The sequence below is a fragment of the Dendrobates tinctorius genome, unplaced genomic scaffold (assembly GCF_039654945.1).
Source record: "Dendrobates tinctorius isolate UK_male_01 unplaced genomic scaffold, ASM3965494v1 ptg000254l, whole genome shotgun sequence".
NCBI lineage: Eukaryota > Metazoa > Chordata > Amphibia > Anura > Dendrobatidae > Dendrobates > Dendrobates tinctorius.
The window spans coordinates 7894637-7906083 of record NW_027361921.1 but is presented as its reverse complement, the minus strand read 5'-3'; the positions used below and the strand labels follow the sequence as shown (position 1 = coordinate 7906083).

At 46.7% G+C, this 11447-nt stretch overlaps 1 non-coding gene across 1 annotated transcript; it reads right to left on the bottom strand.

The window, feature by feature from the left end:
- Nucleotides 1-11231: 11231 nt before the first annotated feature.
- On the bottom strand, nucleotides 11232-11420 carry LOC141067790 (U2 spliceosomal RNA). The gene has a single exon (XR_012226485.1). It is a non-coding gene; the product is annotated as a U2 spliceosomal RNA (small nuclear RNA).
- Between the last annotated feature and the right edge of the window lie 27 nt (nucleotides 11421-11447).

Sequence of the window (11447 nt, the reverse complement as noted above, 5' to 3'; positions counted from 1 at the left end):
TAATGTGAGTGTATGTGCGTGCTTGTGGGTGTATGTGGGGACATTATACTCTGTGTATGTATGTGTCTGTATATGCGTGTGTTTGTGTGTAAGTGCGTGCATGCGTAAGTGGGTGTGGGGACATTATGGTGTCCCGGTGGGGGTCCAGCGGCGGGGGTCCTGTGGCGGCGGGTGTCCCGGCGGTGGTCCGGCGGCGGTGGTAGGTGTCCCGGTGGGGGTCCGGCGGCGGGTGTCCCGGTGGGGGTCCAGCAGCGGGGGTCCCAGAGGGTGTCTCGCTGGTGTTACTGTGCAAGGGCCTGGTACCACCAGGGGGTGCCATATTGGAATACCAATCACCTGGGTATTCCAATATGGCGGTCGGCGTACATCCGATGCGGCGCGGTGGATTGTGGGATAGCGACACAATCGCCGGAAGCTGTGACAGAGCTGATTGGCAATTATATATTAGATGTATATCTATGTAATATAGATCTATCGTATATATATATATCTCTATATATAAAACTGAATGTGTGTGTGTGTGTATCACCAGCAAATCACGAACCATCTTTCATTTCACCAGAGCTGTTCAGAAGAAGATGAGCTGTGATTGGTTGCTATGAGCAACAGTTTTCCTTGCAACCAATCACTAAGCATCTCTCATTTCAGCAGAGCTGGTTAAAAGAAGCTGACTTGAGATTGGTTGCTATGAGCAAGTTTTCCCACTTGACAACACCTCAGCAGACACTGACATGGTGGGAGAAATCTAGCATCCCTGGGAACATAAGCTCCCAGCCATTATCTGCCCCCCAGAAAGGAACAGAGAGCACGACAGAAATGAATCCCCCCTCCCGTGCCTATATACCCATCACACATCCTCTGCCCCATAGGCACATCTTCCCTCTTAAAGGGAACATTGGTATGGAAGTCAGGGCAAATCCATCCAGCGCTTTGGTTTTGACCCCAGGCCTCTCTTAAAGGGATCCCCTGTATGGAAGTCAGGGCAATTGCCTTCAAATGCTCTGGTACTGACCCCAGGCTCTCTTAAAGGGATCTCCTGTATGGAGGTTAGGGCAAATCCCTCAGTGCTCTGATTCTGACCCCAGGGTTCTATTAAAGGGATCATTGGTATGCAAGTCAGGAAAAATCCACTCAGCGCCCTGGTTCTGATCCCAGTGCCCCAACTAATCTAATGTTTCCAGTAAAGTAAATTAGTAGTTCATGGAGTTGTGGTACAATTTGAAGAAATCGTTCATGCACAGGCCAGGTTTTTCAGGGCAGGTGTCGTCTTGATAAATGGTGTCCTTGCGTATTCCCTTTTTGTAACACACTCGGCGCCTTTTTTGTGATTTACCTTTTCTTTTGGTTGGTGGGACCACCCACAGAAAATGCTGACCTGGTACAATACGAGCACCTTCAGTTCCAGAAGTACTGGGGCCCGATCCTTCCTGAGTGCCAAACATCAGGGTCTTAACCACTACCTTCTGGAACTGAAGGTACGACGTATCGGTGTGGCGTGCACATCGTCACAGCAGGAATGCGTTCAGCATTGTCATTTGGACAATGTGCATGGACAGCTTTTTATACCACACCTTGGCCTACCTCAAAGCATTGTACGGTTGGAGGAGTTGATCAGAGAGATCAACGCCCCCATGTTTTTATTGTACCCCAGTACACAGTCAGGTTTGATGACCTGTGTAGAGGTACCCCGTACAGTGCAGTGGGTGCTGCCATCACCATGTATGGTGGTCAAGAGAAGGACATCCCTCTTGTCCTTGTACTTGACCACTAGCAGGTGGTCGCTGCATTGGGCTCTGCGCTCACCTTTTCTGAGCATCTGCCCAAGTAGTGTCTTCAGGAGACCTGTTTTTTGAGGACAGTACCGCAGGCTGCGGAACATCGCGCAGAGAGGGATTTGTAGAGTGGGACAATGGTATAAAAGTTATCAGTGTAGAGGTGATAACCTTTATCCAGCAGTGGGTGCACCAAATCCCACACAATTTTGCCACTCACTCCCAGGAAAGGAGGACACTCAGGGGGTTCAATCCTGGTATCCTTCCCTTCATAAACTCTAAACCTGTGGGTGTACCTTGAAGTACTCTCACTCAGCTTATAGAGTTTGATTCTGTTCCTGGCCCGCTTACTGGGCAGGTATTGACGGAATCACTGCCTTCCCTTGAAATCAACCAAGGACTCATCCAAGACGCAGATGTCCCATTGAGGCACGTATACTTCAGCAAAATTTTTGTTGAAGTGTTTGATGACCAGCCGAACTTTGAACAGACAGTCAAAGTTGGGGTCATCTCGTACTGTGCATTATCAGTATAATGCAGGAATTTGTGGATGGCCTCAAAACGCGTCCAGGCTGTGACCATTCGGAACACTGGAGTGTTATATAAAATATGAACACCAATATTGTCGAAGTTCGTGCTTCTTTAGGATCCCCATATGGAAGACCAGGGCCCAAAACTGTCATTTCAACTGAGTCTACAGGAGACCAGTTAGAAAATGATGAACGCGGGTTTTGTTCCAAAAATTGACGAGCGTACAAATTAGTTTGCTTCAAGATGAGGTTAATAAAATCCTCACAGATAAAGACTTTAAAAAAGTCAATTTCTGTGAGGCCGGTGGTGTCAAACTTTATTCCTGATTCTGCCACAAAATCAGGAATCAGTGGCTCATAATTTTCGGGGGGGAGGTCCATTTGAGGAGCGCTGGTTCAGCTGCGGGCATGGTGGGCGCTGCCTCATCATCTGTCCTGGAGTGTCTGCGTGGTGGTTCCGCAGGACCCGAGGAGGAAGATGAGGAGGGGGAAGAGGAAGAGGTTGAGGATGAAGAATCCGAAAAGTACAGAAATGTGGGATCCTCTCCCTCGCTATCAGTGCCGGAAGCAAGGAAAGAATATGCCTCCTCCACTGAATAGCGCTGTTGGGACGAATTTGACGAGAACATTTTTTTCTGAATATGGTGCTTTGTGTATACTTTATTGCTAACTGCATGTGTATGTGTGGGGGGATAGTGATTGGTGTAAACTATTCTGAAAAGAAAAAGCTGGGAGAAAAAAATGCCTGTGGAAAAAAAGTCTAAAACACCAGGCCCTAGGTCTGATAAGTGTAATGCGTGTCACTTATCAAAATTTGGCTGCTGAATGTGCGCACGGGGGTGGTGAAAATAAAAGTGTCTAAAACAGCTCTGGTAAGTGAACTGTTTCACTTATCAAAGTTCGGCGGCAGCTGTATGCGCGCACGGGGGTGGCGCAAGGGTGGGTGAAAAAAAGGAAAATGGCAGGCACAAACTCTGATAAGTGAACTGTGTCACTTATCAAAGTTTGGCAGCTGGGGGGTGTGTGCGGAGTTAGCGCTAAGGGGGCTGAGAAAAAAGCGAGCACGAGTGTTGATTGGTGAACTGCGTCATCAATCAATTCTCGGCGGCTGCGTAAAGGGGGATAAGAAGAGGGGGATGGGGATTGGGGTGGATTAAGAGATCGGGCAGGGATCAGTTAGGGTTGCACTTTAGCTGGTGCAAAGGGGGTGAAAAAAATGGAAAAACGGCAGGCACAAGCTCTAAGTGAATTGTGTCACTTATCAAAGTTTTGCGGCTGCGGGATGTTTGTGCAGAGTTGGCATAAAGGGGGCTGAGGAAAAAAGCGAGCATGAGTGTTGATTGGTGAACTGCGTCACCAATCAACGCTCGGCGGCTGCGCAAAAGGGGGTGAAGGGGGTTAGCAAGAGGGGGAAGGGGGGATTGGGGTGGATGAAAAGAGATTGGGCAGGGATCAGTTAGGGTTGTAGTTTGTAGTTTAGGTGGCGCAAAAGGGGGGTGAAAAAAATGGAAAATGTGTGGAAAGAGGGGTGGAGGGGGTAAAAAGAGGGGGGATGAAGTTAGATTGGGCAGGGATCGGGGATCAGGTAACATTTACAGTTGGTGTTTTTTTCTTTCTTCTCTTCTTTCTTCCGCAGAGATTGTGGTGTACAGGCTGCTGTGGCACCACTATACCTAGCACAGCAGGAGATCCAGCAGTATGACCGCTCTGTAGGGAATCCTCAGCTAGTGTGAAGACCCCTGCAGAGCAGTCATACAGGTCACCGGCAGGTCAGAGACAGGTCACAGAGCAGTCACACCACTGCTGTGACCTGTCATTGGTGGGATCGAATGATTACATTGATCCCACCGATCCCTGCAGGTCCTGGTGACCATGGCAACTGTCTAGGATCGGAGCTCACATCTCCGATTCCTAGGCAGGTTATGGCCAGGTCAACAGCAGGGAAAAGAGCGGTCACAGCATGACCGCAGCTGTGCCCTGTGATTGGCGCGATCAACGATGATATCGCGCAGGCTCTGCTGTGCCTGTCCAAGGCTCCGGACTAGGATCAATGCTATTACAGCACCGATCTGGGCCAATACTGGCAGGGAACAGCGGCAGTATACCGCTGCTGTGCCCTGCGATTGGCGCAATCAATTCGATCGGCGATCGCACCAATCCGGGGGCTTTTAGCAGGCTTTTAGCAATGCCAGGCACTGGCCTTATAATCGAGAACATCGGTACTCCAATCCTAGCCTGGAACATCATTATTTCAGCCAATCTGATTGGCTGGAACAATGAGAAAGGCTGCGATTGGCTGTTCAGAATTGAACAGCCAATCACAGCGCTCTGGAGGCCGGGGGGGCGGGATCGGAGCCCAGGATGCCGACACCATCTTCCCTAAGGTAAGATGGCGTCGGAATTTTAATGCGATCACCGCGACTTAAGTCGCAATATCGCATTAAAGGGCTCGACGTACTGTCCTGTCCACGGTCTTACGGGCACCGTGAATGGGATAGTACGTCAGATGTCAAAAAGGGGTTAAGGGAGGGGCGTGGTTTGCAGGGGAAGAGAGCATACCAGTTCTTCAGACGCTCCTGCAATTCCCCTAAATTAATCTACTTAAGCCTATTAATTTGTGGAATATTTGGACTAAAAACCTTAAAGAACATGCCTGGACCGGGTAATAAGAAGAAAAAACCAGACCACCTGGAGAAAAATCTGTTCATAGGACAGAGAAGCATCGGGAAAGCGTCCTGCAGGGGCTCTCTCTGTAATGGAGGTAAACAAGCCAAGTCTCCACTTCAAACAGCTAACCCACGCAACAAACCGGTGAAATCGGGACCCTGTGGAACCCAGCCTGCCCGTCGGACATCAGCGGCTGCAGCCTGGAAAAGCCGGCGGTGAAGTTCCTGCTCTGATGCTGCACGCTCTGCACTGACCTGTCGGATCATCACTCACTGGCCGGTATCTCGGAAGCAGCCTTCGGTATGACGCAGAGGAGTTTGTCCCGGCCGTGACAGGCACCAGTGAAAGCCGGGCGCTTGCGGCAGGAACGGCAGTGGAGAGGAATTCCTCACAGCTACAGAGCATGTCAGGAGGATCTCTTCCTGACCGCGGGGAGGTACTGCAGCATGGAGATCAGCCGGACTATCGGGAGACAGGGGGGAAAACATCCCTGAATATTACAAATTCCATTGAGGAGAAAAATCTACACGAAAATGCTTAGGCCATGTGCACACGCTGCGGTTTTTGCTGCGGTTTTGGCCCTGCAGAACTGCAGCAGTTCCGCAGACATGGTTACTTTACCATGTTAGCCTATAGGTTTTCAAAACCGCAGTGCTCACACTGCGGTTTTTTACCTGCGGAAAAGCTGCGTTTTTTTCCCCGCAGCATGTCAATTGTTTCTGCGGATTCTGCTGCGGTTTCACACCTTTAACATAGTAGAGGTGTGAAACCGCAGGGCAAAACCACAGGCCAAACCGCAGCAAAACCGCAGGTCACTTTACCTGCGGTTCCGCGGGAAAAAACCCGCAGATGAATCTGCAGTGTGTGCACATAGCCTTATACTCAGGTACCATCTGAGGCGGTAAGTGGAATGCCGCTACTAAACTATAATGAAGTGCAGCCTCTTCTTGGATTAAAGAAGCTTGCTAATTACCAGCATACTTGGGGGATAAATTATCTGAGAAAGTTGCTGCTTCTTGTAATTGGAGGGAGCAGTTGAATGGGACCACAAACATACCTAGTGTGCCACAAAAGGCACTAGTTTTCGTATCGTCATGGAAGGGGGATGCCTCTAGTGACCCTTTAAAGTACAAAATGGGTAACAGAGAAAATACTGCAGAGGATTCCTATATCCCTTCTAGCAACTTTAAAGATGGGAAAGGCAAGGGGATTCACCTGAATAATCCCTCTTGCACCCCTGAATTAACAACCACCTGTCAAGTTCACTTCAACTACCTGCAGGAGTTCTGAGATACTGTCCATTAAAAATAGTAATACTGCAGCTCAATGTAGTTTAACAGGTAAAGACCAGTCTACAAATAATCAATCAAGAGTCTCTTTGGAACAGTGGGTAGCCTATCAGAAGTCCTACATAGATTCCCTGTTTGAAGAAAATACTCGTGTGATTGACAGCTTTGGAATCTCGCACCAAAACCTACCTTCTGCACATCTCTCTAATGGGGTTCAAGCTAATAAGGGAGCTAATAGCAACATAAAAGAACAAACAGACCAGTCAGACTCAAACTACGCTTCTGAATCAGATACGTCTTCTGACTCTAGGAGAAGCTAGAAAATATACACCTGGAAGAGTTTTCTGAACAGATGGTCTCTTTCAAGGACTTGGGAAGTGACCCTTCTATTGAGGGGGATTCTGATGAAGTTTCATCATTTTATTCTTCATCTTCAGAGAATTCCTTTAATTATGAGACCATTAAGTGCAAAAAAGGATCTTTATTACAAGCTGATGGAGTCAATTTGGCTCAAAAGGAACCTGATGCGGGTTTTGGTGACAGTACTTTTAACACTTTATTACTAGATACTATTCCAGCTTCTGATGACTACCCTACCGAAGGTTTTATGATAAATATGTATATGCAAAGCCTTTTTAATATCATTAGACACTTTGGGGAAAATTACCAAAAGTGATCGTAATCCAGGACTATCGTCTGAAACCAAACTTAAAAAAATCAGATCCTCAGCAAACGCATACAGGCAAGGCATCGGAGAGCTTCATTAAAAAACTTTTTAATGACTCACTATCGTCAATGGCTGAAGAAATTAATGTTAAATCTAATAGTATACTTAACGCCTCTCTTCAAGACTCGAAAATATCTGATTTTATAAACAGAAATCAAGAAATCTCGTATTCGGATGAAGTCCCTAGTCTTTGTGAACTCTCGAATTCTCTGAGGAAAATTCAGAAGGATATTACCACTTTCAGAAACTGTTTTAACAGCTATGAAGATTTAAAAAGAAAAAATAATCTGAAGATCAGAGGAATGCCTGAATCAGTCCACCCATCACGTCTAAAGGATTACATCTCTTTAATGGTGTACCATCTGATACCAGATACTAATGGAAAAAACTTGATCGAGAGAGCATTTAGGATCCGAAGACCTCCTTCCCTGCCGTCTGACTCAGCCAGAGATGTCATTGTTACGTTTATCCCTAACTGGGTAAGGAATGTGCTCCTTGGTATTTCAAAAGAGTCAATTTTCCTCTCATCATCATATAATAATTTAACATTCTTCAAGGATTTATCTAGGAACACTATGCAAAAACGCAGGTCATTTTGGGTCACCCTCCCAGGGCCGTGGGATACTCGGTACCGGGCCGGTGTCAGGGGGATGTGTCACAGCAGCGATGACCCGCCCTGGGCACCCAAGTCAATGGCGAAATGTCTATGTAGTTAATGGAATAGTTTGTGACGCCACCTGTGGTGTTTGGCAAGCAAGATGTTAAGCCAACGCTGCATGCAGATCCTCTGGGGCTGATGGTGTAGCTCCCCACAGGTGAAGCTGTAACTCCAGGGCAGTGTAATTGTAATAGATGAGGATAGGCGCAGGCGGTGTGAGGAATGCTGGTGCTCAGATGTAGCGGTGCTGACGGTGTTAGCGCACAAATGAATGGAAGACACCAGGGCTTGCAGTTCCAAAGCTTTACTCACAGTCCGTGGTACACACTGGTGCCTGCCTCCGTGCCGTGTCCTCCGGGGCAGAGACTCAATCAATCTCCTGGGCAAGTCAGGATGCTCGTCTCCAACACTCCGCCAACATGTACCGTTCCTGAACGACTCCTCTATTGCGCCTTAAGGTGTGAAGAGCTCCAGTACCGTGGTACTCTGGAGTTCCTCCTGTCAGATGTTTCTAACAACTCTACTCATATGGCAGACAGCTGTAGCCTCTCTCGGGGACGCCCTTCTCCGGAGTCCTGGCTCTCTATTCAGTTGCTGTTGTGCCCCAAGTCTTAGATGGGAGTAGTGCATTTACAGCCAACTACTCCACCGGTGTCTGCTACAGAACCATAAGTGTCCATACAACCTCGGGGACCAGGCCCTGGCCTTGCGCTGAGAACCTATAGGCAGGGTTCCTCTTCCAACCCACGTCTCCTCTGTTCTCCTACTCCTTCGTTCCGCACTGATCCTTCTCTCTCTTATGGAAGCTTAGGTTGCAGTTCTACGTCTTTCTCCTTCTGTTCCTTTCCTGTGCCAGCTGGCTCAGATCACTGAGGCAACTGCAGCACTCCTTCTTCTCAGACCCGTCCTCAGACTCTCCTGACTGACTGTCCTACAGACTGAACCTTCTCCCGCCTGACCTCTCGTCAGACTGACCTGTAATCCTACACTTTTCCTCTCTTTTATACATCTCAACTCCACCCACCTCCCAGCACATCCAGTGTTCCATGCAGGGAACCACCAAGGCACTCCTAATGTCTAGGAGGAGAGAGAGACCTCAATGTGGTGACTGAGCCTCAGGGGCGCCACAATTTCACCAGACTACAAGAGAACTTCAGCGTGCTGGTATTTACTATAATTGGTCTCAAACCTCAACGCTTCTTGTGAAATTTGCCTCCAAGCTAATTACTATCCAATCTCCAGAAGAGGGTATTGACTTCCTTAAATGTGCTGGAATTATCTCCCCAACGTTTTCCCTGAGGTCCTACCCCCACCCACACTGGATCTTCGTCCCACCTGAAAATCTTGGTCTGCAAAATCATTGTATTTTATAGAATAACTAGCTGAAGAGCCCGGCGCTGCCCGGGCATAGTAACTAACTGTGGATAGTTATAACAAATTATAATTATCCTCCATCCCATAGTCCCGTCCCATATACCCAACATACCTATCCTCCAACCCATAGTCGAGTGCCCATATACCCATCACACATCCTCCATCCCATAGTCCCATGCCCATATACCCATCATACATATTCTCCATCCCATAGTCCCATGCCCATATACCCATCATCCATATTCGCCATCCCATAGTCGAGTGCCCGTATACCCATCACACATCCTTCAACTCATAGTCCCATGCCCATATACCCATCATACATATCGTCCATCCCATAGTCCCGTGCCCATATACCCATCATACATATCCACGATCCCATAGGCCCATGCCCATATACCCATCATACATATCCTCCATCCCACAGTCGAGTGCCCATATGCCCATCACACATCCTCCATCCCATAGTCGAGTGCCCATATACCCATCACACATCCTCCATCCCATAGTCCCATGCCCATATACCCATCATACATATTTGCCATCCCATAGTCGAGTGCCCATATACCCATCATACATATCCTCCATCCCATAGTCCCGTGCCCATATACCCATCATACATATCCGCCATCCCATAATCCCGTGCCCATATACCCATCATAGTCATACATATCCTCCATCCCATAGTCCAGTGCCCATATACCCATCACACATCCTCCATCCCATAGTCCCGTGCCCATATACCCGTCATACATATCCTCCATCCCATAGTCCAGTGCCCATATACCCATCACACATCCTCCATCCCATAGTCAACCATTATGACATCATAATGAGGGGCGGGGCTTGCAACCTATGATGACGACAGCGTCACCATGGCAACCATTATGACATAATAATGAGGGGCGGGGCTTGATACACACACTTTTTCCCCATTATGTAGATAGGGGCAAAATTGGTGAATTGGAACGCATGGGGTTAAAATTTCACCTCACAACATAGCGTAGGACACTCTCGGGGTCCAGACGTGTGACTGTGCCAAATTTTGTGGCTGTAGCTGCGACGGTGCGGATGCCAATCTCGGACATACATACATACACACACTTGAGCTTTATATATTAGATTTTCTTCATGGATTCTGGTCCAATTTGAGCGGCTTGGACTCTACAACAGCGTTGTTTTTTTTATTTGTCAGAGTGATTCCTCCAGGGATTTCTTCTGGATTCTCCTTTGGGACTTTAGTTGTCAAAAGTAGTATATTCCACTTTATGACCTTTAAAATGAACAAGACTTTACCTCCACAAGGTCTTAGAGTCACATATCATTTGTATATGTACCTGGACGGGATGGGCTTACATATGGTTTTAAAGTAAATTGGTATCCTTTGTATTTTCTTATATAACCTGCGTACTAATTTTCTTTTTTCAAGGGCTGAAAATAAGCAACATTTGTTTAGTTATGCACTATATGCTATATAATCTGTTTATGTATAGCTGACCCTAATAAGCAACGGGAATTTATTGCTCTGCTTTATTGCTCTGCTTTAATGAATACTAGGCGTTATATATTCTTAGGCTAGCAGATATATTGCTGTGGTAATAAGCTACTTTAAGCTCTTATGTACATGTATCATTTTCATTTTTGTAAAATACGATATAGTTGTGTGTTTGCCTGTCTATTCCCCCAATCTCTGGGGTCTTTCCCTGTCTTTACAGGGATTGTTCTTCCCTATCCCTTTTCCCTTGTTTGCTTTCCTTTTCCTCCCAACATTTACTTCCCTACCTGTTGTTCCTCACCCTATATCCATACCCTTTAAAATTTAAAATACCAATAAAAATTATTGGAAAAGAAAGGGGTTAAGGAACATTATATAAAGCATATATGATATTCAATAGATTGTGGTAATATATGGTGCATAGAAATTGCCAATACTGCATTCAATAGTGCTTACAGTGTGCATACAATAGTAAGAACATTTGATTGTCTTATATCATGTTTGTAATAACTGATTTAGAGAGTACAAATTAGGCAAATGTAGGACTTGAATGTACTTTGATATGTGAGATTCCGGATATTTTGCTTGCTCGGAGCTGCAGATCCGGCACAATGTGTCTGCGCAGTTTGAAAAAAGATGAAAAAGGCATTTAAATAAAACACAACACAACTTGCATTGATTTCAATTCAATGTATCTTTGGAAACCAGTTCAGGGAAGGGGGCGCTGCACCAACTCTGGAGATACTGCAATACCAGGTCAATGCGTAATGTGGACAGAGCAAGCTCTTTTTCCATCTCTCTGTTCTAAAAATCCATTTAATATATGGTCCCCAGATAGGGGGCGTATCAGATATTACACTGATAAGAACCAATTTGTTTTTCCTTCTGGCAATCCCCTCCGGGAATATTCTCAAACAATTTATTTTCTTCCAGAA